Raw genomic sequence first — 27,706 nt, forward strand, 5'->3', positions numbered from 1 at the left:
GGAATGTGATAGCAGATGCTGTTGGTGTTCTGCCCATATCCAACTGGTACCAAGCTCTTCACAAGGAAGGCTATCCATGCTGAGCATCTGAGCTTGTCTGACTGTGGGCTTTATTTCTGTCTATGGGAACACACTTAGCCCACACAGGTAGAAGGCAAATGCTCCTCAGGCATCCCTCAACCAATGCCAAATGGGGAGATGGTAGATACAGATCCTACTTTCCTTCTTCTCCACGAGCTCCCTCTGAGCCATGGCCTACCCTATCTTAGGTTCCCACAGGGATGATTGTGGACAATGGTAGTTGGCTCTGTACGGTTCCCTTCCTGAGCTTCCTTGGCTTTCCCTTCTCTAGTCTCCTATCCCTACTCTGTTTCCTGCCATCTCCTCCCCTACTATAAACCTTGTCTCAGAGACAGCTTCATGGAGAACCCAAAGCAAGTACACATGTACGTCTAACTATAACATCGTGTGCTCACAGTTGTCTTCAGATTACATCAAGGGAGAAGATCCTGTTAAATATCTTAAGAATGAGGGCAAGGTTTAAATGGGAATGGATTCCTCGGTATCTTTGACACATAATCTAGTACACATGCCCTCAATTATTAAGGGGAAGAAGGAAAACTTATTTTTGTTATTTGTTTGATGCTAACTCAAAAAAAGAAAGAAAGAAAAGAAAGAAAGCAGTCAAAATCATGCTAAAGAGATGTTCCAAAGAACAATGTGTGGAAGGAACACATTGATATTAAGATGCTATTATACTAAAATAGTCATAGAAAGTGCAAAGATTGTATTTATTATGCAGAATGCATCTGAGTGTGTTTAGATGTTTGGCAGAAAAGAAACGGGGAAAGAGTGGAAAAAGCCGAGCAAAACCCAGCCAAACCCAAAGATTTCCTCAAAGACAGAATGGATAGAAAGCTGCTCCTTGGGATTTTAATGTGGATAGCTAACTGGCATTTCCCCTTCTCTCGATTTGCTTTCAGATGGTAACAAATCATTCTGATGATGATTGCAGCCTGTGTCTATTTGTGGCAGTCTATGGGCCATGGAGATCATTCCATTTGTGTTTCTATTGATTATCACCCAAACCAATTTCGGAGCTTTCCGCAGGACCCAGAGAATAAATGGCAACATTAATGCTTTGTTCCTTGATATGACGAGGGAAAAAAACACCAGAAAAATACTTGTTGAATGAGCCTATAAGAAGACAAAAGCAGAAAAGGCTGCAGGGGCAGGGGAGGGGGCAGAAGGAAATGTGTGTGTGTGTGTGTGTGTGTGTGTGCAGTATCACACGCGTATATACAGTTTATATATTTAGGAACAGTTTGAAACCACCAGCCCCTGTCGGGGGGAGTAAGAAAGGGCTTCCTTCTTCCTGTGTAATTCACAAAGGCAAGTACTACCCCGTCCTAAGGGGCCACGATGAGTCAGTATTAGCTTGATGGCTGTGAGTTTGGGGTGAGTTTGGTTTATTATAGATCTTTTTGGGGGCAGACTGCCACATCTTTCTCTAATGGAGTGGCTGGTGGGTTCAAAGTGCTAAACTTTCTATTTCAACCAAACAATTAACCAACTGTGACACCAGGTCTCTCTCTCTCCTACACACACACACACACACACACCCCGACACACACACATGAACTACCCAGTGGATTTTAGTCTCCAAGGCTGTATATCTTTATGGGAGCAGAAAGCCTCATCTTTCTCCCAGGAGAAATTCGAATCCAGGAGCAGCTGGTGGATTCGAACTACTGACCTTATGGTTAAAGACCCAATGCATAAGCCAAATATGCATTAATTTGCATATTTTGACTTGAACTCTTTCAGACAAATACTCGTTAAGGGGGTGGCACGGTGGGTTAAGAGCTGGGGTGCTAAGCACAAGAGCTGAGTGATGCGGCCTTCTGCTCGTGTAAAGAGTGACCATATACACCCACAAGGGCAGTTCTACTCTGTCTCAGGGTTCTGTGAGTTGTTATCAACTCGATAGCACTGGGTTTAGGTTTGATTCGTGTGTTGCTACCGTAACCATTAGAGAAATGAAAATGGGTCTCTTAGTTCTAAACTTTAGAATTCTGTATTGTTGTAGAAGAAAATACATAGCCAAAAAGCTCCTGGAAGCAATTTTACTGTATTCCCCCCCCCCCCCCCCGCCACCAAAGAATTGAAGGTGTGTGTTACTCTTATGAAACGCTTATTAGATCTTTTCAGAAATTATTAAATCCCTTCCTACTCCTGTATCTTTAACAAAGCCAACTATTTGGCTTAAGAAGTCAGTGTTTGCAAGCCACCCATTTGATTGGGTCTGGTAACCTTAAGCACAAAATGATTCTTTGGAAGTTTGGGAAAACTTTGAGAACTAAAGGGACAGATAAAGAAACAGAGAAAAGGCCTCCAGGATTCAGTAACCCTCTGGGGATCCGGGGCCTAGACACAAGTCGACAATCTCATCAGCCACCTGTGTTTTCTGCCTTCATGTCACTGTATGAAATACACTGACACTGCCCCCTTAAATCGAAGGCCCACTTTTTGGTAAAAGGCAAGCAGGATACCTAAAAAGACAGATCCTTCAAGATGACATGTAGCAGAGGAGAAGTTATTCCTCAGATGCAAATTAGATCCCAAAGGGGGCGGACTGGAGAAGCCGACGCTCAGACTGGAAGTGAGCCCACTCAACTGAGTTCATAAGGTAACAAACCAGCTGCCATCTAATTGGTTTGACTCATAGTGACCCCATGTGTGTCCACATGGAATTATACATCATAGGATTTTCAATAATGCATATTTGAGAAGTAGATAGCCAGACCTTTCTTCTGAGGATTTAAACCTTCAGACATTGGGTTATCAGTCAAACTCATAACATTTGCACTACCTGGAATGTCAATAAGGTCAAACACTTGAAAACAGAAAACAAAATAAACCACAACAATAAAACCCACCTTTAGGTCTCTCTGCCTCATTATTCAGGGTCTTGCTACTTTATCTGAAATATTTCTTCATAACACTAATAACCAACATTGAAACATTATTGATCCAGGATAGGTAAATCCATTGAGACACTAACTAGATTAATAGGTTATTGGTATTGTGTCAGGGGAGGTTGAGGAGAAATGGGGAGCTAATAATAATTAGCACAAGAAAAAGAAATGTTCTAAAATTGGTTGTTGTGGACATTGCACAACTCTGTATAATATGTTTAAACTCTTGAACTATATGATTCATGAATTATATGTCAAAATTGTTCAAAGGAAAAAGAGGATCCTTGTGAAAAGCCATCAGTTTTGGAGGATGCTACTTCTCGACCCCCTCTCCTCCCAAACTGACTTCTGCCCTGACATCCTTCAAATCCTGTCTCATTCCCCTCCAAACTCTAGGCATAGAGGTGGACCTGTGATCCATTCTACTTCTACCACTCAGTATGATAGCTTAAAGACTCAATTTTGAGAACAAATGTAAGCTCTCCCAGTTTGAGTACATGGCCAATGGCTATATGCTGGATTTTGACACTTAAATTCTTACTATTAGGTGTTTTGTATATATATTCACCTCTGTGATACAGGCCTTCTGGTGTAAAACTAAAAATAATATTAGTAACAGAGCAGGTATTTGATGACCCAATGAGATATAATTCAATGCTTTGAAAGCCACCAAATTCTCAAATATATCTCTTCAAATTGTTTTTTTCCTCACAAAATTTATCACAGTATGTGCTAGTCCAGGTTGACAAGATAAACAAATCCAGAAACACTTATATATGTGTAAGAGGGAACTTTATATTGAAGACCAATTGTACATTAAGAAAACAGGCCAGCCCAGTCTAGATCAAGCCCATGTGTCTGATATTACCCCATATGCCGACATTAGTCCATAAATTCCTCTTTAGACTCACACAGCCATGCAATGATGCTGAATGCAAGAAGATAGCTGGAAAGTCTTGTGGATCCAGCAGTGGTGGAAACAACTCAGTGCTGGCGTGGGTCTCCACGTGACTCCTCCAGCTCAGGGCTCTGGCTCCATCAGTATAGCCCCATGTGGCTCGTCATCAGGAATACAAAGCAGAGAGAATGTGTCTGACCTCTAGTGAAATATTTATCTCCATTGCACCTCTACATGAGGTCATCAAGCTGTGACCTGATTGACAGGCTAGGCTCCACCCCTTCACTCTTAATAGTCTCAAGTTGACACCAGATTATATAACTACCACACAGTATTAACAGAGAAACTTTACATATCCCTTTGGTCTTTAATGATTCTATAAATATTGAGATAAGTCATTTTTAAAGCTATTAGAGTAAATACTGGCTGAAGCACTCCCTGAAACAACTTCACAAATCACTTTATCTTGTTTTCATACTAGAGTATAGAAATATGACTCACTGCTGAATTTAGAAGCTCCCTCCTTTAATGTCTCCATCACAGGAAATTTCTAGCTAAGAACTCTAAATTCCTAAAACTTCTTCCTATGTACCAGCAATGCTAGGAAGTGGGGCTCGGTCATGAGTTCAATCTAAAGTTAGACTGCTGTTGTTAGCTGCTGTTCAGATCAGCCCTCAATTAATGGTGACATGATACAAAGTAGAAGGAAACACTCTCAGATCCTGTTCCATCCCCATAACTGGTTGGATATCAGACAGTTGTAGTTCATAGGGTTTTACGGATGGGTTTTCAGAACTCAACCATCAGGTTTTCTTCTCAGCTATTTTCATCCGGAAGCTCCACTGAATCCTGTGCAAGAATATAACAGCCTTCAAGCCTCCGTGGGCAGATGGGTGAGGGCTACCCAGGAGGTACAGTGGCCAGGAATGGAACCCAGGTTTCTTGAATGGAAAGTGAGAATGCTACCAACAAGTCAACACTGCTTCCATGGAATTAGTGGAATTTGAACTCCTTATGTTCAAAATCTGACTCTCTCACTTGGTCCTTCTATAGACTTGCCATTAAGTTGACTGTGACTCATATCAATCCTGTAGGACAGAGTGAAACTGTTGCATTGGGTTTCCAAGGCTGTAAAATGTTTTACCAAATCAGACTGCCTCATCATTCTCCCTCAAAGTGGGGGGTAGGTTTGAACCATTGATCTTATAGTTAGCAACCTAGTGCTTAACCTATCGCACCTCAATGACTCTTAGAGAAGAGAAAAGTTCCTTGAAATGCATTTGCTTGGTGTTCAACAAGCCTAGTGCCTCATTTCCTACATAATTTGTGCATGTATCTTAGCTAAACATACAAATCCTCTAAGGTATCACCCACCAGGCTCACTTAAAAATAACTAAAATATTCAATCCACATATAACATGTAGGGGTGACAGATAACTTGGGAGTGAAACAGTTAACATTTAGAAAATTCATCCCTGAAATATCACAACATTTTGTAGCAAAGAGTAAAGAATACTAAAGTAAGGCACAAAGTCATTGAAAACATAACTGTCCTGCAAACTGCTTATATATGAAATTACAACCTTCCGAGTGTCTGGCTAGAACTCTAGGGTTAGCATCAAACAAATTAGACAGCTCATTCCCAGAAACAATCACTCTGTAATGATAATGTGATGTTTCCCACTGAAGGCAGAATTTGAAAAAGAAGTAAAAGTTCTAAGATTGTCTTGATAATAGATTTAGGTTTGAACATCATAGATTGGAGCAAGGGGGATGAGGTCAGCAAAATCCTCACTTAGGCAGCACTGAATTTTTACTGGCAGTGATGGGAAATTCGGCAGTGGATATACCACATGATGGATATTAATTGGCTTCATTGTATTGAACACATGAAAGGGTGTTGAAATGGTAAATGTTTTCTATATTTTTACAACAATAAAAACAGAAGAAACCATCATGGAAGACACGTTTATAGGAAAGTCTTTTACTGCTAATGCATTAATACCACACTAAGCACCCTAACAGATGACAGTTACGGATGCACCTAAACCCCATGATTGTAGCAAGAATTCCCCACGAAGCCTCATGAAAAATATCCTCTCAAGTTCACCAGGGGAAGTTACAGATGCTAACCCAGAGTCTGTCTATGTATAGAACGTGCATTCAGTTGAAATCTGGTACACTTTATAAATGGCCCCGGGGAAGATGTGTGACTCTAATTAAATAAGGAACCGAAAGATGTCAAATAAATATTTCTCTCAAGGACTTCTCTTGACTCAAGAGGCTTAAGAGATTTAGCTGGAGGGAAATTTACTAGTAAGCACTTTACCTTCTTGGCAGCACTACAGAGGAATACTTTTCTAACAGTGGATCATGGCTGGATCCCATGCTGGGCCCTTCCACATTGCTTTGGGTTTCATTGATTAGACAGACAATCGACAAATATGTCACTTCTCTGTTACCCAGTTGTCATAACACCAAAATGTACCAGCATTACTCATTTAGACCTCAGGGTACCTATCCTCCTTGCAGCAAGTTCTTACTTAAAATATAGTTACCCCTGCAAAGAGACAACACATTATTACTATTGCTTTGGTGCTAATTAATTCCAAGTATCCAAAGCCGATAGTCTGTGGGGCCAGGTCTGGAAATGCACATTTGTGGTATTGGGAGCACCAGGGAGCATCACTGTGAGGCAAAATGAAACTCCATTGAGATATTGTTAAGTAAGCACTTCAAGACAATATTGCTCTAAGTGGACATCAAACGTGCACATTTTTTGTATAAATAAGAACATTTTCAATACATAGTTCTCATCCCACTTTGAATGGAACACTTCCCTGTCTCAGTGACTTTGACCTTGACCAGGAGGCTTAAGTCACCCAGTAGAATGTGGCTGGAAAGGAAGTACGGAACTCTTACAGGTATACATACTTCAGCTGGCTCTCCTGCACTTTTGCCATTTGTCACACGAGAAACATTCCTAGGGAGGCAAAGGGATGTGCAGAACTGAACCCAACACACAGCCTTGAGAAAATCAAACCTAGCAGGCCCTAAACAGGCAGTGAAACCTCTCCAGGTGACCTCAGACTATGGCCAAGTAAGAGAAACGTCCATCATTTAGGCACTGAGTTGTGGGTGCTTTTGGAGGTAGTGCTATTGAGCAAATGTCGACAGTTTAATGACAAAGGCCTATTGAGTTCTCATCCTGTACCAACCACTCAGAGGAGTAACCATTTATGATTTCCTTTTTAATCTGAACCCAGAGGGAGTGGTATCATGAACCTAATGGAAACGTTACATGATTTTCCTGAAGTCAGACAACCAGCGGGAAGCAGACCTGAGCCCTGGTGGCATAGTTGGTGGCGAGGCGGGGTGCTAAGCACACAGCACCAGCCGCTCCGTAGGACAAAGATGAGGCTTTCTACTCCTGTAAAGAGTTACAGTCTCAGAAATCCACAGGGATAGATAGTTCTACCCTGTCCTATAGGAATGGGCTGGATGGCAGCGACAGGAGGAGACCTGAGAGGCAATTGATTCTGATTCATAGAAACCCTGTCAGACGGAATAGAAATCCATGGGTTTCTGAGGCTATGAATCATTGCTGGAGGACCTAGCCTCTTCTTTCTCCTATGGAGCAGCTGGACCTTTTGAGCTGCCAACCTGTGGTTTGCAGGCCAGTTCATAACTCACTATGACATGCAGTCTCCTTAATCTGACTCATACCTGGTTCGTTTTCCCTGCCCTGTGTTCATCTCTTAGCACTTATTTATGTCAAAGTTGAAGGGTCAAAACCCTCTGCCTTCAAGTTGATTCCAACTCAAAGTAGCCCTATAAGACAGAGTAGAATTGCCCCATAGAGTTTCTTAGACTATCTCTTTATAGAAGCAAACTGTCTCATCTTTTTTCTACAAGGGCTACTGGTGGGCTTAAACTGCCAACTTTTCCATTAGCAGCTGAGGATTTAACCATCATGCTACCAAGGCCTCTTTGAGGGGTCAAGACCCCACTAGTATTAATGTCCTACAACACGGTCATCATTGTTAGCAGCCATTAAGCCAGGCTCCTTGTACACTGGAATGAAATACTGCTTTGTCCTATGCCATACCCATAATCAATTGCAGATCCATTATTGTGTCCATAGGATTTTCATGAGCTAATTTTAGGGAACAGATTGTCAGGCCTTTCTTCCTGTTCTGTTTTAGTCTGGAAGATAGGCTGTAGTGTGACCTACATTAACTAAAGCAGTTAATGTAGAGTTAATTCAGACTCAAGGCTACCCTGTGTAGATCGCAGAAGAACGGTGATCCATAGGGCTTTCTCTTTTTTTATGAATAAGAAAGAGCTTTACTGAAGCAGGATGCCTGCCCTACAGCTGCAGCTATTTGTTGATGCTATGCACGAAGACTGGCACACAGTAAGCAATCAGTATGTGAATGTAACTCAGCTACTGTGGAGTGACCATTACAAATGTGTGTGGGGAAAGCATTTGGACAGAAAAAGGATCTTGAAACAATAAGGGGAGAAACTAGTTTGGTTCTATAAAGCATTTATTTGACATAACTTAAGAGACCATTTGTAATTATTCATGACTGATTGCTTCCAAACACGATCGCAGATATTTCATTACATTACTGAAAAAAAATTCACATGAAACCTAGGTAAACGAAATTGTTTTTCTAACTTGTCTAAGCATTAGCATTTAGATTCTGAACTATCTCTAGGTCTGTCCTAAAATGAAACACACAGTCAATATAATCCTAATATGGCAAGATCCTAAACACATTTTTAAAAGAGTCAAATTTAACCCTTACCTAAGCTATTCCATTCCTATGCAATATGACCTTACGCTTCTGGCTGCATCAAGCCAGGATAGGGCTTTCTGCCAGCCATTCTGACTAAGCAGCATGGTCTCAGAGGAGAATTTCAAGGGGTAATTTTGCCCCTGAGTTCAAAATATATATTAATCACATTTATTTTCACCATTTCAGGCAGCAATAACCAAAGACAACAACCAAATAATCAAAACATTAACTCCCCATATTCCTTCCAGAAAACAATCAAGTACACAGTGTGACTCTCTCTGACTGCTGGCTTACCAAAGAAGAAACATTGCCATGAGCAGAGGTCAAACAAGCAGCCACTCTCCATCTTTGTGATTTGTGGACTGGAGAAACAAATACAATTCCACTCATTATGTGTAAGAGACAGCTTAACGTCAGGAAGTAGTTATTTATCAGGGAAATACCCTAGCTTAGTCAAGATCAAGTCCATAAGTCCAATACTACTCCGTAAGTCCAATACCCGTCCATAAATCCCTCTTCAGACTCACATAGTCACAAGCAAAAGTACAGAATTCAGGATGATCATACTGGTGGATGAAAAATCCTGAAGATCAAATGATGGTGGAGGCATCACAGGGCTGGCACAGGTCACAGCCTGGCTCACCAGCAGGAAGGTGAAGGCATAGAGAAGGGGGAGGGTCCCAGGACCCACTGTATGAGGAGGTTACCCCCACTCTCAGGCTAGACTCCACTGTTACACTTCAAGTTGACACAAAATTATATAACTACCACACAAGCCATGTGCAGCTCTTTCGGTACTAACATGTGGCTTGGAAGTATAACTGAAAATCAATATAAAGCTATCATCATTTCATTTATCAAAATTTTAAAGGATATCATTCAGATAATGGTGATTTCATTTGCTTCTAAAAATCTATTTGTGGCTCTTGAATAATTTTTAAACTGTTGTGAAAGACAAGTTTGATTCTTCAGTCTCAAAAGTTTGCCAACCCTTGTCCTAGGGTGTACATAGAAATATTTTGCTAATAAATAATTTTTAAGACTTTCAAGAGTAAGAAAGGAGACCTGGTGGTGTTGTGGGTTACATGTTGGGCTAATAACCTCAACTGCATGGTTCAAACTCACCAGTTCCTTCCAGGGAGGAAGATTATGCCATCTCCTCCCATAAAGATTCCCAAGCTTAGAACCCCACAGGGACAGTTCCACTCTGTCCCACAGGATCACTTTAAGTTGGCATTGACTCGATGGCAGTGAGTTTGAGTTTTCTGAGTTTTAAGAGTTAGAGGTGACAAAATATTTATTGAACAACTACTAGAAACCAGGTGCTAATTAAAGTTCTGGGAATCATAACAACATCTAATAAAACACCCTGGTATTACAATAAAGAAAACCATAGAAAGTATTTACAGTCATAGAAGAGTCCTGGTAACACTGTAGCCTAGGCCTAACTATAACGGTGGTGGTTCAAACCCACTAGCTGCTCTGTGGGAGAAAGATGATACTATCTGGCTCCATAAAGATTCCTAATCACAGAAACCTTATTTGGAATCACAATGACTTGGAATCCATTTGGAGTGGGTTTGGAGTCTGGTTATACATCCTGTGGTGTCCTATCTAAACTTAGAATCAAAGTTTTCCCGCTCCAAAACAACCAAGCATTTTGTTTTGGCTGATCTGGATCAGACCAAGAAAAGTGAATATTGCTGTGAACCTAGAGTCACAAATGAAAATTGAGGTAGTTATATAATTTCGTGTCGACTTGAAGTTATTAAAGTGCAGGGGTGGAGTCTAGCCTGTCAATCAGGTCACAGCCTGATGATACCTCCTTGTGGGTGTGGCCTTCTCAGAAGGAGAGTCCTGAGAACCTCCCTTCTTTCTCTGCTTCAGGTACAAGCTACTTAGGGACCTGCCTGAGACCTGCTAGACCCATGGAGATGCGTCCATCTCCATTGGATCCCCATTCTTTGCATCCACCAGGCTGTGAGTCTCTTGCATTCCATATCTTTGCATGTGGCTGTGTGACTCTGAAGAGGAATTTATGAACTAATATCAGATTTATGGACTTGATCTCGACTGGGCTGGGATGTTTGCTCAATCTATAATTACTTCTTGATATAGAGCTCTCTCTTACACATTTATATGTCAGTGGATTTTTTTCTCTAGTTAAAATGGCCTAACACAGAAATGTTCAAGTAAAGTAAGTGAGTGATGGTGTCCAGGTGGGAAGTGCTATGGAGAAGAGGCGTGTGGCAAAATGGAATACACCTACCTTGTGGTGGTCACGATTGGTTTCCCACCATCAAATCATTCCTTGTACTCTATTTTCTAGGGAGCAAAGCCCTGATATTATTCAGGTAAAAGCACTGGTAGAATAGTGAGTTATGGGTTAGGCTGCTAAGCATAAGGTCAGTAGTTGAAAGTACCTCACTAGCCACTCTTCGGAGAAAGGTGAGACTTTCTGCTTTGGTTTGCAGCCTTGGAAACCAAGAGGAGCAGTTCTACTCTGCCCTGTGAGGGGTTGCTATGAGTTGGAAATGACTGAATGACAGCGAGTCTGCCTTTGTTTGTTGGTTGATTAGTTGGTTGCTTGGTTTAGTAATCCCAAACACAGGTGATGAATTGAGATTGATGTAAAAAAATCATGGAAAGATAATCCCATAACCCCTCACCGGCAGCTAGAGTTGACCATATGACTCTGCTCTGAACAATGAGATCGAAGGAATATACTTCTGGAAAGATCGACTTTTGTGAGGGGCAGAGTTGGGGTGGGAAGTAGGGGAGGTGTATGCTCTTCTTTCCCTTCTAACTACATTGATGTAGGCAGCTGGGGAACCAGCGCACCGAGGAAGGCAGAACAAAAGATCATAAAATGGCATTGTGAAAATCTTGAATGCAACCCAAACAAACCGACCTCTAGATTCTTTGCTAAGCAAATCATAAATGCCCCACTGCTCTGGTGGCATAGTGGCTAGACATTGGCTGCTAACTGTAAGGCCAGCATGTAGATGCTAACAGCCACAGCACCAAAGAAGAGATTTCTACTCCCATGAAGGGGTACAGTCTTGGAAACAGACAGGCACCATTCTACCTTGGCACTGACTCCATGACAGGGAGTTAGCTTGGGGGTGGGGGACTTGCAGCATTTCCAACTGGTCTGTGCCTCAACTGAAGAAACAACTGCTACTCAGCTCCCATTAATGATTAAAAGTGGGAATGCAGGCCCAGTGGGGCCATACTTCCCAGTAAGCTGGCTGTCTGGGTTTTTTTTAACATGTGAATTGACCTGGTTTTAAAATACTGGCAAAAAGTCAAACTATCAAGACATTGTGCGTACCAAACAAAACACGTCTACAGGCAACTTTCAGAACTGCAACTCTGCACCTCTCAGAAGCCCTGCACATCAAATTTGTAAACTCTGCCCTAAATAAAATACCCCCTATTGTAGCGCAGTCTTATGGGAAACCCACAAAAGGGCAATCAAAAAGCAGTTGTTGTGCAAATACTGAATCCTGCCAACACAATGAGCCAGATTTCCCCTCCTGGACTCCAGGAGAAAAGAAATGACTTCTCCGTGCAACCGGACTTGCATTGAAAGAGAGTTCCGTTATGAGGTCATAAGAGGACCAAATCTGCTTAGACATTTCAATGAGTCTGTTCTCAGAATGGATTTGTCATTCTTTTGATAAGATTTCAGAAAGAGATTACGGCCCAACGTGGAGCCTAGAGTTCAAGCAATTCTTATTAAAAATAAGGAAGAAAATAAGACTTTTTATATGTCAATCATCAAACCAGAGGCCTGCTGCTTATCTTGGGTTTATTGTGTGGCTTCAAATACTGCCTCGGGCAGGAATAATAGAAACCAGTGGAAACAACCACCAGACAACACTGGCTTTCATGCAATTGAAGCAGCAAACTGGACCTCCATTGTTTCAATTTGGGAAGCCCTCCTCCCCCGCGCTACATAGTACCAATGGAACTCTGAATCATGGGGATATGCCTGCCTTGTGGACACAAGGGCAAGCACATGACCCAAGTGGGCCAGCCATTTGACTTCCCCTGTGACTGGCAAGAAGGAAGGGTTTGTGATGCACACAGGGGAAAGCAAGAGTTACTAAGCTCGTTGCAATGTACGGACACAGAGGGATAGTTTCTTGCCTCCTCCACACCCTGAAAAGAAGGACTCTGTACAATAGATACCATCTAACCAGAAAATGTGTAGAACCTGTCTAAAGAAGAAGCCAAGTGATTTGTGTGCAGCTTAGATCTGTGGAGACAGAACCCTGACAATAATATTTAAAACCTAGATCCAGTTGAGCCTGAAAGCAAAGCAGTTCCCTCCTTGGATGCCCCGATTAAGCAAGGCAATAGATTCCTGAGGAAATGCTGCCAAAGCGTCAGAACCAAAGGTGTTCGTGTGCTGTGAAGACTCATACAGAGTAAGTACATGTGAATTGACACTGTTGGCTTAGAATGAGGAAAAAAACAAAACAAACTCATTACCATCAAGTTGATGATGACAGGGGAGAACTGCCCCAGTCAGGTTCTGAGACTAACTCCTTTCAGAAGTAGAAAGTTGCATCTTTCCCCCCAAGAACTGCCCCTGTGGGTTTCTGAGATTGCAACTGTCACAGGAGGAGAGAGACTTAACTGTCTCCCACAGAATGGTTAGTGGTCTCGAACTGCTAACCTTGCAGTTAGTCACCCAATGCGTAACCACTAGGAAGACAAGGTTTTGATCTACATGGTTATCAGAGAGTTCTCAAAGGACTACATGGAGTATTTATAGGAACCAGAACTAAAATAAACAAGGAATATAGAACAAAGGATGACATACTCGTCTATTAATAAGAGGCTCTCTCCTCCTTACTTTTGAGAATTCTAACTTGAATTACCTCTATTTTTCTTTCTTTCTCTGCCTCCAAGTGAGCTGGGTATTCTATAGACACAGAGGGCATGGCTTCCTGAAGTCCTACACAGACAGGTATCTCACAAGACAAGGCAAACCTCTTTTTCCTTTGTCTTGCTTCTTAGTCATTGCCAACAAATGCATTCTTACACTAGCCAGTAGGAACACACTTCATATCCATTTTTAATTCAGTTATTAAGATCAGATAAATTTTGTTCGAAGTCTCAGATCTGCCTATAACTAGCTCAGAGACTTAGCTTCAATTCCATCAGCCCTCGGGCCCTGTATTTTCTGAGAGCCTACATGGTTTGCTGAGCATTAACATGAAAGATGGTGTACACAGGTACACAATGCTTTGTGCATTGTATATGCCCAATCCAGAGGTGTTCAATACCTACTCCTTGTTTTGCTCCACTATCTTGCTCTCAAGCTTCCCCTCAATCACTTGGCTGTCTTTGCCTGTTAGTTCTCTGTATCAGTGTTTACTCTGTTTACAGTGTTTACTTTATTCAGGTTATAGAATAAAGAACAACACAGAGTGATGTTCACTACGTCTCCTGCTCTGACTTATCCTGTGACTTTCCAAATTGTAGCCCGATGTCTTTGACATTTCCACTTAGATATCCTAGATGCACCTCGAATGTAACAAAGCCAAACAGATCTCTTGATCGCCTCCATGCCTGCAAGTCTGTTCTCATTTGGTGTTCCCCAGTTGAGTTGTGAACCCACCAATCATCCAGCGCCTAATCACTCTGTTCTTCTAACCATCCTGCATATCCACATCATCAGTTAGTCCCACAGGCTCTGCCTGTTAAGTAAGTCATGGAGCTTACCTTCTCCTGATTGCCAATACTATCACCTGTGGTTCAGCCACTATCGCCTCTAGCTCTGTCTCCTAATGCCCCAAATCCTCTGTTATTGAATTCAGTGTTAGCTTAAGCTGACTACCATAGAAAGTTTTTAAAGAAAACAGAACTGAGTTTCACTATCTTAACCAAGACCTTATTGCAAATTGTTGCTGTTAGGTGCAATCAAGTTGGTTCTGATGCATAACAGCCCAATACACAGCAGAGCAACACACGGCCCAGTCTTGAGTCACCTACACAATCGCTGTGTTTGAGCCTATTATTGCAGCCACTACCTCAAGCCACCTCCTTGAATACTCTCCTCTTTGTCACAGAACCTCTACAAAAATGTAGTTACCCGATGGGACAAAGTAGAACTGCTCCTGTGGGTTCCTGAGGCCATAAATCTTTAAGAAGTCAGAAAGTCTCATCTTTCTCCAGTAGAACAACTGATGATTCTTATTGCTGACCTTGTGGCTAACCGCCCAACACATAAACCTTGTTGAGGTTTAGTTGACAGTTACTAGGGCTCTGAAGCTTGAGAAGGAAAACTGCACGTGCGTGTAATCTGTTAAGACCAGAGAGCTGCTTTTATAAACAACAACATTAACAAAACCAGATTTTCTTTGACTTCTTGAGATTGTATAATTTGTATTATTTTCCCAAGGGTACAATGCCCATTCTAATCAGCATGATGCTCAGGAATGAAGGTAGGACTTGAGACTCAAATTTCTTCTGGATAAAAGTGCTGTTGATGACTTCCTGTCCCCCTATCCCTCCCACAACCTTCCTCCCACCCCCCCCCAGTGAATTTCCATGTTCGTCACTCTCCCTGGAGACCTCCCTGCCTCCTCTCACATCTCCACAGGGAACCAATGCGGCCAATGTGTGTGGAATGACTAACCAAAACATTGTAAAAAACGAACAGATCTTTCCAGGGCTGTCAGCCAACACTGAGAAATTTGGTTCAGACCATCAACCACGTGGAACTCGATTCATCTATATTAAGGTGATGGGAATGAGTCAACTCTCAAGATCCTTGAACCATTCATTTTAATTAGTCCAAATTATGTAAAGCAAATGCTTTTAAACCACTAACATTCAACAAGGTGCCTGCATCTTTCCATAAATACTCCACACCTCCACACACACCCTTACCTCATCACAGACATAAGACATTGATAAAGGCAAAGGGTAGAATCATTTCTGCTACTCATACGTTGACTGAACTTGATACTGACAAACGGTCTGATTCTTTCAGCCACAATGGCTTCCATAAGACCACCCTACACGGAGAACTCAGATTAGAACCAGGGGTCACCTCTACAAGGACAGGAAGAAAGTTTTGAAGAAATGCTTTACCTACAGATGAACACATAGGATTCCGAATGTTTGTTATCTATTATGTGAAGGCATCTTTTGTTTTTCTTACATATACTGTGCAAGTGAGCCTCTTAGGCTTTGAGCTATGAGCAGGTTTCGAGGAGATTGTTGGCTAATGACATCATGAGGGACACCTTGATGGCTTCATGCTGCCACGCTCCCTAATCTAGATGATCTCTTTCTTGTATTTTCCTTGTCTTTGCCCTATTTAAAGCTTAATAAATGGTCTCTGTTTTTAAAAAAAAATAGTTCATAGAAGACACATTGTTAAGAAAAATCTATCTTCAAATTCCAATTCTACCACTTAATACTCATATTCACAGTTAGTTTTTAAACACTTCGTCTCCTTCCTCTCTCTTAAAAAATGCTTGTAATACTAGTTACAAGTTCATAGAACTTTTATAAATATTAAATGGAATGAAAGCTAGTTCAGTTCTTAGAACTTTGCCAGGCACATACTAAGCACTCAATAAATGTCATAAATTAGAATTACTATCCAAGTATTAGGAGCTCTGGTGGTACAGTGGTTACACATTGACCAGCAATTGTAAACACCAGTCACTCAGAGAGGCTCCTGTAAAGACTTACAGTCTAGGAAACGCACAGCGGCAGTTTTACCCCATCCTCTAGGGTTGCTGTGATTGGTAATCAACTTGATGGCAGTAGATTTGGTTTGGTTTTGAACCAAATATTAGGCAACAATTTTTTTTCTCAAGCACGAGACACGCAACTCAAATCATTTTGAACAATAAAAAAACATTTTAAACAATAAAGTAAAACAATAAAAATGTTAGAAGCAAAATTCTGTCACTCACACAACAGACAAGTCTGAAATTATCAGCTTCAGACACAGCAAGATCCAGGCACAAGAGTCTGGATACTCATTAGCAGCTTACACTTTATCTTTGGAAAGGAATCATTTTAATCCAAGTCCTAAGCATCACTCTGAAGGAATTAAAATTCATGCTTAGCCATTTCTCAAATGAATCGCTGTGGTTCTGTCATATCCCAACCCAGAGGCCATATACTAGAAGGAAACCTCAGTTGAACTCCATGGCCTGAATGTGGGGGGAGAAATAAATCCCCTAAATGATATTCAGATTCCATTTCCAGAGGGGGGAGGTGGAGACCAGAAAGGGAAAGGTAACAGATGTCTCCTCAGATTCCCAAGAAGTATAACTGGTGTAAAATATAAAACCCAAGGCAGACAAGTTATGACTCAGCATGTAGAAATCCGAAAAGTTTGAAGATGATATGAAGAGACCCATTCTAAAAGCCAATCTCCATCTGAACGCATTCTTGTACACCTGGGTCAAGTAAAGAGTCATTGGACTGTTTTAAATTGTTTTCCAAGCTGCCGTAATATATCTGGATACATAGAGATGGCATTTCACAGTCCATTTAAAATCACTTCTAAATGTATAAATGTCTGAGGAGATGGTTTCCTCTGTGGGAGGAAAGGTTACAGTCTGCATTTCTATGCACATATTTTTTAAGTCTCAAATCTGTGAAATAGGTCTCGCTGACACCATTTTACAGATGAGAAGATGGAGGCTCAGTAAATGCTAGTGGGTTGCTAAAGCCATGCAGCTAGGCTTCTAACTGTAACCATCTGGGTCTCTAATCCAAGTTTGTCAGAATCCAGGGTTTATACTTATTTCTACAGTTGCTATCACTTTTCTCCACTCCAGCCAAATAGAGTTCCTTCCCTTTGTGCTCGCTGCTCCATGTCTGAAACGTGTGCGGGAGGCAGAGCGACCACGAATGAACCCGAGGGGCTCCTCGCGCGCACAATCTCTTTTTGTGACGAGGCCAAGAACCGGTGAATAGTGTCGTCACCAAAAGCTGAGGCTCGGCTGCTTCCAACGCCACCCTCATCCAAGGAGAAGGTCTCTCTTTCCAGAGCGACTCAAGGAGGGGTGCTTATGAAACAACTGAGGAAAAGCCTTTCAGCCATTATGCATCAAGCAAGCGTGAGAAAGCGGACGTTCTGTGTTTCCTGCACACCTGCCGTGGAAAATCCCAGCTCTCACAGCAGCTAGTTGGCTGCAGATAAAGCGTTTGCTGAAAGGAAATCAGTCATGCTGTTAGAACTGTTTTGTACCCGCATACCTGGGAGAGTTCAGCTCCAGACCACTGCCATAAAGTGAACGCCACACTAACGCGAGTCCCACAATTGTTTGGTTTCGCAGTGCCTATAGAGTTTGTTTAATAGCATTTGTAAAGGCATTATTTTAAAATGATAAGAGTTATCAAGACATGACTTAGAGTCATGGAGGGCATACTGTTGGGAAATTTTCGCCGATCGACTTGCTTGACCCAGAGCTACTTCAAACCTTCCATTTGTTGTTGTTGTTTTTAATGCAGTAGCCACAATACAGGGTTAAAAAAGGACACGCAGGCCTCTCCCATTCTGCAGGCCTCTGTGTCCTCGCACCCAGGAGATGGCTCAAGAGGAGCTCAGGATGGGTGGGCTGAGGGCCCCATGCCACACTGCTCCCATGCAGTCCACCATGATCAGCATCCAGTGTGAACCCCACGTGCCCGACCACATCGTCTGGTCCCTCTTCAACGCGCTCTTCCTCAACTGCTGCTGCCTGGACTTCGTGGCCTATGCCTACTCTGTGAAGTCTAGGGACCGGAAGATGGTGGGCGACATGATTGGGCCCAGAGCCACGCGTCCACTGCCAAGTACCTGAACATCTTCTCTATGGCCCTCGGCCTCCTGGGAATCCTCATCTTCATCATTCTTGTCACCATGGGAACAGTGATGAGCTTCCAAGACCTGTCACAGATGATGGACCAACAAGGCCTCTAGTCACTGCTCCACACTGTCCTGGACCCTCCAGCCCTGCCCTGCTGGACGACCATGTATCTCCATCTCTCAGCAAGCTCAATAAAGCACCCTGGTGTGTAAAAAAAAATGACACACAATAAAATGACTGCTTGCATTGTGGTTGCTATTGGTTAGGGTTGTATATAGTTATTTTGTTTTCAGTTTGCAATCAAAATGGCCATGGGCATGTCTTAAGTTGATTACTATATGAGGGATCTGCCTGGGAAGATTTCCACAAGAAGAATTCCTTAGTGGAATAGTGGAATTCCTTAGTAGAATAGATTGTTCCCCTCAGGGAATAGTTGTCCAAGATGAAAGCTTAGTTGAAGCAACTATTTTTCTGAAATGTAGCTCAAATCATGCTGTTACTCAAGAGGATTCCCATCATATCTTCTTTATTGATATTTTCAATGAAGATTTAGGAAGTATTAAAGCTTTTCACCTCTTTCTGCCTCCAGAAGAACTGAGTAATATTCTAGAACCCATCACCCCTCCAGCTGGCTGCTGTCAGCATCCATCAGTCCATTTCTTCCTCCTGTCAGTCATCCCTAGAGCGTGAGTTTATGATTACATAACTTTCCATGATGAGTTCTCCATATGGTGACAGCTTTTCCAGAAAAGCTGCTGAGCATTATGATCCTAATGGATATCTTGGTAGTTTCTTTCCCACTCTCTTTTCAGAGGTAGAATAGATGGGTCAAATCACTACTCAAGAAAAAAATGGGTTTTTTTTCATTGTTATTTGAGCCCTTTCACATGAGGGTAAGTAAAAATATATTGCCAGTAGGGTTCTAGTTCATACATACACAGCTTAATTAAAAAAAAACATGGTTTGGCTGTAACAAGTAATACACTTGTATTAGGCTTGTTAGGGTACCTTAAAATTTTTGTATTTTAAGGTCCTATTGAAACAATGGCTTCCAGAGTGATGTGCTGGGCCAGTTATATAGTTCAAGGGAAAGAGTTCACTCAAAAGGTTATGCCACCTGGTTTTTGAGACTCCAAAGATGTACTATTAATAGATTTCCGGACGAACACAGGATGATCACTGGGGCTTATCAGGTAGAAGTTTTCAGGAAATGGAGAATTGCCTATGTGAGAAAAAGACTGGAAGTTAGTTCCGAGGAATTTCTTTCTATCACCACAATGCACGTGTGCATTCTTTGAGGGTAACAATGGTAGTTCAAGGATAATTCCATTGGGAAACCCTACCCCATTCACCCTACAGCCTTGATCTTTGATAGCTCAAATCTTGTTCCTGCAGATTGCTTTATGCTCCTAAATCTCAAAGAACATTTTAAAGGAACACAATTTGATTCCCTTATGAATGCGAAAACCGCCGTTTTGATGTGGTGTAAATTGAAGAGTGCATAGTTCTTCAGGAAACGATTAAAGAGATGGAAACATCCCCTTTAGCAGTTCATGGACCTTGATGGAGAGGATATGTTGAGAAAGAACGGCTTCTCATTTTTTGTTGAAAAATAGGAATATTATATGTCGACCATTGTAGATGGTTCCCCGTTTCTCCCCCTTCTGCCCCACCTTCCCCCTACTCTCATGATATCGCTACTCCCATTACTGATCCTGAGGGGTTTATCTGTCCTGGATTCTGTGTGTCAAGAACTCTTATCTGTACCAGTATATATGTTCCATGTAGCTGGATCTGTAAGGTAGAACTGGGTTCATCAGAGTTGGGGGTGCGGAGCATTAATGGACTAGAGGAATGTTGTGTGTTCCATCGGTGCTATGCTGCATCCTGGCTGACTAGTTCCTTCCTTGTGACCCTTCTGTGAGGGAATGTCCAATAGACTACAGATGGGATATGGGTCTCCTCTCTGACCCCCATCATTTGCATCAATATATTTGTTTGTTTGGGGTTTTATGATGCCTGATACCTGATCCTGATGACACCTCGTGATCACACAAGCTGGTGTGCTTCTTCCATGTGGGCTTGTTGCTTTTCTGCTAGATGGCCATGTGTTTAACTTCAAGCCTTTAAGATCCCAGACACTATATAATTTAATAGATGGGCACCATCAGCTTTCTTCACCACATTTTCTTATGCATCTATGTTAGACAGGGTCCGACAGTCCCCATCTCAAGTGATGTATACTTCAAAAGTGTGGTGAAGCAGGTCTTGAAGGGACCTCAAACTATAGCGACACAGTCCACGGGTTGGGAGGCCTATGGGTCGTATACCTCCCAAGTTGAAGCAGAAAACCAGCTAAGGCAGTCACACACTGGTCCAATCATCAAAGAGCAAGAGACCAGAAATACAAAACGAGCTGAGCCACTTCTCTCTCCACCCTTCAATTAATCCCACATGTGTTCATTGGCCAGGTTGGCATAATAAACCTACCTATCACAATCCACCCCTTGCCAACTTGGCACCTAGACACAATTCTTTAGCTATTAATTAAATCACAGCTATACTGAACATCAAACATTTATCACACATATAAATGAAAACACACTGAGACCAACTGTATCTGATACATCATACATGAACCAAGGAAAGATATTCAAAAAGTACATCTAAAGAAAATAAACTGACAACCACAAACCTTGCATTTGCAATCGATCATGTGGTCATAACTGGCAGGTAGAACTGCCTTATTTTACCACCCATCCTGTATTACCTTTGCCCTCAGCAAGTACTTTTTTGCCTGGTGGGGTGACCCAGGCCTTCATTCTTGAGGGTCTAGGTCATTAGATGTCCTGTCAGGATTGGGTTGCTGTAACTTACCATTTACTTTAATCACAAGGCATAGTAGCACTAAGAGTCAGCTTACAGGATATTGTGGATTCCAGACATATTCTTCTTTACCTCCATTATGTAATACCAGTCCAATTTCTCCTTGGTAATCAGGATCAATCACACCATTAGTACAGTAACACTCTTCCTGACCTGTTGATCCAAAGACATGAGAAGCCCAAGGTGACCAGGGGGCATTCTCAGCTGCTGGTTCAGTGGAATCTGTGCTGTGTTTCCAGGTGGGAGAGTTCCTTCCTTTGGGACCAGGACCTCCAGGCATGAAGCACATAGGGTTGCTGGGACAGGAAGCAAAAATGCTGCAAGGGGATCACTAGGAGTAATAGTGAGTGGTGCCACTCTGGCTTTCACCCCTTGGTTCCTGGACCCATGAATTCTGGCTATTGGAGACACAGCACCATATATTGGCCACTGGTTTGGATCATATACAGCTTCCTAGAGAACATTGCCCCAAGGCCTGAAGGTTGTTGCCACCTAGTTGGCACCATCATTGTGTCTTTAGGCACTATCATTCTATCAAGCCAGCAGCTTCAGGATGATGTGGAACAAAATACAACCAATGGATTCCAAGGGCATGGGCCCATTGCTGCACTGCATTTGCTGTGAAGTGAGTTCCTTGATCTGAAGCAATGCTATGTGGGATGCCATGCCAGTGGATGAGGCATTCTGTAAGTTCTGCTGCTGGAAGATGGGGCACTCAGCAGTGACAGTGGCCAAGTCAGCCTTGATGAGTGGAAGTTCATGTTGCTGTGCCCACGCATAACCTCCATCCCTGCCACCATGTCCACATCGCTCATGTGCCCATTGGGTGATAACAGGAGTGACAGAGGAAAGAGGAGGACCAGTCTCCACAGCGTGTGTCATCTTATCCACTTGATTATTAAAGTCCTCCTCTTCAGAGGTAATCCTTTGGTGAGCGTTCACATGAGACATGATTACCTTTACTTTCTTGGCCCATTCAGAGAGGTCTATCCACATACCTCTTCCCCACACCTCCTTGTCACCAACTTTCCAATCATGGTCCTTCCAATTCCCTGACAATCCAGCCAAAACATTAGCCTCATCCCATGAATCAGGATAGTCTCACATCTGGCCATTTTTCCTTATATGCAAACTGAACGGCCAGGTGCACTGCTTGAAGTTCTGCCTACTGGGAAGATTTCCTCTCAACACTGTTCTTTAGGGAGATCCCAGAAAGGGGCTGTAGTGCTGCTGCTGTCCACTTAGGAGTGGCACCTGCACATTGTGCAGAGCCATCTGTAAACCAAGCATGACGTTTGGGTCTTCAGTTAAAGTATGATAAGGAACTCCCCAGGAGGCCATAGGTGCAGACTGGGAGAAGGAAAGTTCTGTGACAGGAGTAGAGACTGTGGGCATTTGGGCCACTTCTTCATGCAGCTTACTTGTCCCTTCAGGTCCTGCTTTGGCCAGATCTCATATATACCACTTCACTTCCATTTAACAATGGAGTCTTGCTGCGCATGTCCAAGTTTATGATTCTGTGGGTCAGACAATACCCAGTTCATTATAGGTAGTTCAGGCTTCAATGGTGAGGTGTTCAGTCTCAACTAAGGCCCAGTAACAGGTCAACAGCTGTTTTTCAAGGGGAGAGTAGTTGTCTGCAGAGGATGGCAGTACTTTACTCCAAAATCCCAACGTTGTACGCTGTGATTCACCAATAGGGGTCTGCCAAAGACTCCACACTGCATCTTTAGCTACAACTGACACCTCTAGCACCAATGGGTCAGCTGGATCATATGGGCCCAGTGGCAAAGCAGCTTGCACGGCAGCCTGAACCTGTTGCAGAGTCTTTTCTTGTTCTGGGCCCCACTCAAAATTGGAGGCCTTTCATGTCACTTGATAAATAGGATGAAGTAGAACACCCAAGTGAGGGATAGGTTGTCTATAAAATCCAAAGAGGCCCACCAGACTTTGTGCCTCCTGTTTAGTTTTTGGTGGGGCGGGGGTGGGGGTGGGTGGGTGGGGATGCAATAGCTTATTCTTCCCTTTAGTAGAAATGTCTCCACATGCCCCACACCACTGGAGCCCTAGACATTTTATTGAGGTGGAGGGTGCCTGAATCTTCATTGGGTTAATTTCCCAACCTATTCTACGCAGATGTTGTACCAATGAATCTAGAGTCTTTGATACATTCTTCTTTGTGTGTCCAATCAGTATAATGTCATCAATATAATAAACTAATGTGACATTTTGTGGAAGAGACAAGCAATCAAGGTCCCTTCAGACTAAATTATGGCACAGGGTGGAAGACTTGATGTACCCCTTGGGGAGAGTTCTAAAAGTATATTGTTGCCCCTGCTCACTGAAGGCAAACGGCTTCTGGTGGTCCTGGTCCAAACATCCAAGAGCAAGAGACCAGAAAGGCAAGGCTCATGGAGCCATTTATCTCTCTGCCCTCACATGTGTTCATTGGCCAAGTTGGCACAATAAACCTACTTATCACAGCATTCCTTTTTACGTCAGTGATCATGTCCAGAAGGTGAGCACCACAGAATGCCAGGTTGTGTTGAGGGAGTACTTGAGTAGAGACCCGATGCCCGTCTGCTACCTTAATACTTAAATATATTTAAATAGACCTATATAACTATTAATATATTTTTATAGTTACATATGTGTAAGTCTATATTTGTACCTCGTTTGCCTCCTAGGTCTTTCCTCTATATCTTTTTTACTTTCCTCCCATCCCACTATCATGATAGTGTAACAATACTTTTGACATACCCTCAGATAGTTAACTTGCTTTCTCACTGTGTCTGGTTTTGTTTTTGTTTCACTGTTTCCAAAGCATACTAACATTAAAAATCTACATTTTTACACATTTCCTTCAAAGTGTGCTGGTGGCATAAACATACACACTATATATACATAAATAGCTAGATAGCGATCGATGGCCCGCAAAGGTATAGCTCGGAGTAAATATTTTTCTTACAAGCCTACAACCAATAGGAGTAGAAGTGAGCCAAAATTCCAAATCTTTTATCTATCATTATAAATCAGCCCACAAAGTGTTAAAATTGACTTTTAAAAATGTTGAGATCCTCAGCCTAGTGGTATATATATATATATATATATATATATATATATATATATATATATATATATATATATATATATATATATATATATTGCATAGTAAATAATTTTTCATTTACTGGCTGGACAATTTACATAGCTGTATCATTTCTTGGATTATGGCGATTTCTTCTGATGCTCTCATACTGTGCAAAAAGTACTAATATGAATATTTTCTAAGTTCCTTCAGAAGTAAACCCTGAGACAAGATTTAGAGTTAAGTAAGCTAATAGGTGATTCAAGAAAGTTCTAGTGAAGGAGAGGAGAGGGAAATAAGGGAAGAAAGCTAATTCAGGATGCTTTCATAAGCAGGTTTTGATGGGTGGCAACTGGACTTCAATCCAGCCAGGGCCACCTGGGAGATAGTGTAGATCAGGGTCCTGAGTCATGGGCTATTGATTCACTTATGCTCAACCCTCACCAGTTAAGGCTTGTCCCTGGTATTAACTCCCTAGTATTTCTGTTTGGCCCTCTCTCAGCCAGACACATTCCTGTGACCAGAAAAATAAAATCCTTCAGAGTGTTTCAGGCATCTGAGATAAGAGGTCAATACACGGTCTGCAGCAGTGATCAGAAAACTGTTAAGACAGAACAGTCAATCTTGTCCCCTATAATAATTTAAAAATTATTTGAGAGCCATACATATATTTTTATAAATGAATGAAGCCATTATCTTAATAATATCCTTTAAATTTCTCCAATTTTACTTCAGAACTACATGTACTTACTGAAAGAAAGAGATGAGCTGCAGTTTGGCAAGCCCTGGTCTAGAGGAATCTGTGCCTTGTATCCCTGCATGTATGCTGCCCTAAGAGATAGCCTCCAAGAGGACCCCAATAGTCTCCATCTCCTTGTATGCATTCTTGAATGAGATTCCTGTTCCTGAGTACAGGCTGGATCTAAGGACTGGCTTTTGATGAATAGAATATGGCCAGAGTGATGCTATTTCTCATCTATGATTGCCGCTAGTTTCCCTCGAGTCAACTCGGACTCATGGAAACTACATATAATAAAGCAAACTGTTGCCCAGTCCCGCACTGATTTCATGAGTGTTGAGATGTTTGAGTCCATTGATACGGCTATTGTATCCATCCATCTCATTTAGGGTTTCCAAGACTACATGACTAATTACATTCCCTTCTGTACCCTATCTCACTCTTGCATACTGGAAGAAGAGGTGTCATCTTGCCTTGTCATCCATGTCTTATGGAAAAGGTTCATATGATGAGGCGAAGCATAAAAGCCCTCAAAGCAACAGCCCTCGAGGGATTGAAGCCTGCTAACAACCTCATAAATGAGCTTGGAAGGGACCTTTCGGTCTCAGTAGACTCTTACAGTGACTGAAGCTCAAGCTGACAACTTGATTAAAGCCTTTCCACTCAGCCTGAGGCATTCAGCCAGGACACACACACATCCTGACTGCCTGGATATTGCGAAACAACAAATACTTGTTAGTTTAAGCTGATCAATTTTGGAAAATAAGTTAATACAGCCACTCCCCTGTGGCACAGGAAGTTAGCAGAGGCTCCTAACGGCAAGGTCAGTCATCGGGACCCACCAGCCCTCTAAAGGAAAAAGATGAGGCTTCTTGTGATCTTGAAGATTTACAGTCCTGGGCAGTTCTACTCTCATTGACTGGTTTGCTTTTATGAAAAGCAGATGCCTTTCTAGTACTTTTTAATGATAAAAGTGGGTTTTTTAAAATGATAAAAGCTTCAGAAGTGTATTAATGTTTATACAAGCAAGGTGGTACTGCTCATAGTTTTCTGAATTCCAACACATTAGTAAAGAACTTGCTCAAATTGTTATTTTATTTTCATGGATTTAATAGGGCATCACTTACCTTTTAAGGAGTCCTCGTAGTGCTATAGGCTAGGCGAGGGCACTAAGCAGAGGGTATAGGTGGTTCAAACTCACCAGTTACTCCATGGAAGAAATATGAGGCTGTCAACTCCTGTAAGGTATACCATCTCAGAAACCCTATAAGGGTTGCTATATGAGTTGAAATTGATTCAATGACCGTGGCTTTGGTTTTGGGTTTGGTTAACTTAGAATCTTTGGAGTCCTAGTGTTATAGTGGTCAAGCCTTGGACTACTAATAAACTGCAAGGTCAGAGTTCAAATCCACCAGAGGCTCTGTGGGAGAAAGGTGAGGCTGTCTGATTCCTTAAAGATTTCATTTTGTAAGCCCCGTTTCACACTTCTACTCTAACCTACAGGGTCAGTGTGAATTGAAAATGACTCAACAGCCATTGCTTTTTGGTTTGGGCTTAAATAACCACCTAATGACTTGTTCCTTGTACACACCAATGGAAGATAGACGCTGAACAAACATTTGAAGTAAAATGTGTTATGGCCAAATGAAAATCAATTAACTTTACACAATTGATCCCTGACTCTTACATAGAGTATGTGTTGGTCAAAGCAATTGAATGAAACCTGCTCTCATCCCTGAAATAACTAAGCTAGGAAAATAGTCACTAAATGACATGGAGTCTGGTTTGAATACAGTAGTGAAATACAGTTTGGAAGTTCATAAACTTGTGTGCATGATAATTTATGTCTTAACTTGGGATATTCAGTTGTCATATAGTGCTTGTTGTAAATTTCAATCCGAATGTTCTATCTCATCCTAAAAGGATAGAGCTAATAACCCAAACTCTTCTCTGCCTATTCCCTTGAGAAATTTCCCTACATAGCGCCCAGCAGCCTCCATTCACAGATATTCATATCCTTATATTTTGAAAGCCACAATAAAATGGACATGCCCCTTGAAGGAGCCCTGGCAGCATAGTGGTTACCTGTTGGGTTGCTAACCACAAGGTCAGCAGTTCATAACCCGCAGCCAACTCCATGAAAGGAAGATGAAACTTTCTACTCTGGTAAAAAGTTACAGCTTCAGAAACTCACAGGGACAGTTCTAACCTGTCCTATAGGGCCCCTATGGGTCAGAATTGACTTGATGGCAATGTGTTTGGTTTTTAGTTTTATTTGAAGATAAACCAATTATTTACCAAAAGGTAAACATAATGCTTTTGTAAATTCCCTGCTCAACATTCTTTGTTGTATAGAAACTTCTTATGCTTGATTTTTCCAAAGAAGAGTGAGAACTCCATCCCTCAAGGTCACAAATAAAGGAGAAGACTGGTGGTTTGATCGCACCCAGGATCACAATGTCTGCATGGTGAG

The sequence above is a fragment of the Tenrec ecaudatus genome, chromosome 5 (assembly GCF_050624435.1).
Source record: "Tenrec ecaudatus isolate mTenEca1 chromosome 5, mTenEca1.hap1, whole genome shotgun sequence".
NCBI classification, from domain to species: Eukaryota; Metazoa; Chordata; class Mammalia; order Afrosoricida; family Tenrecidae; genus Tenrec; species Tenrec ecaudatus.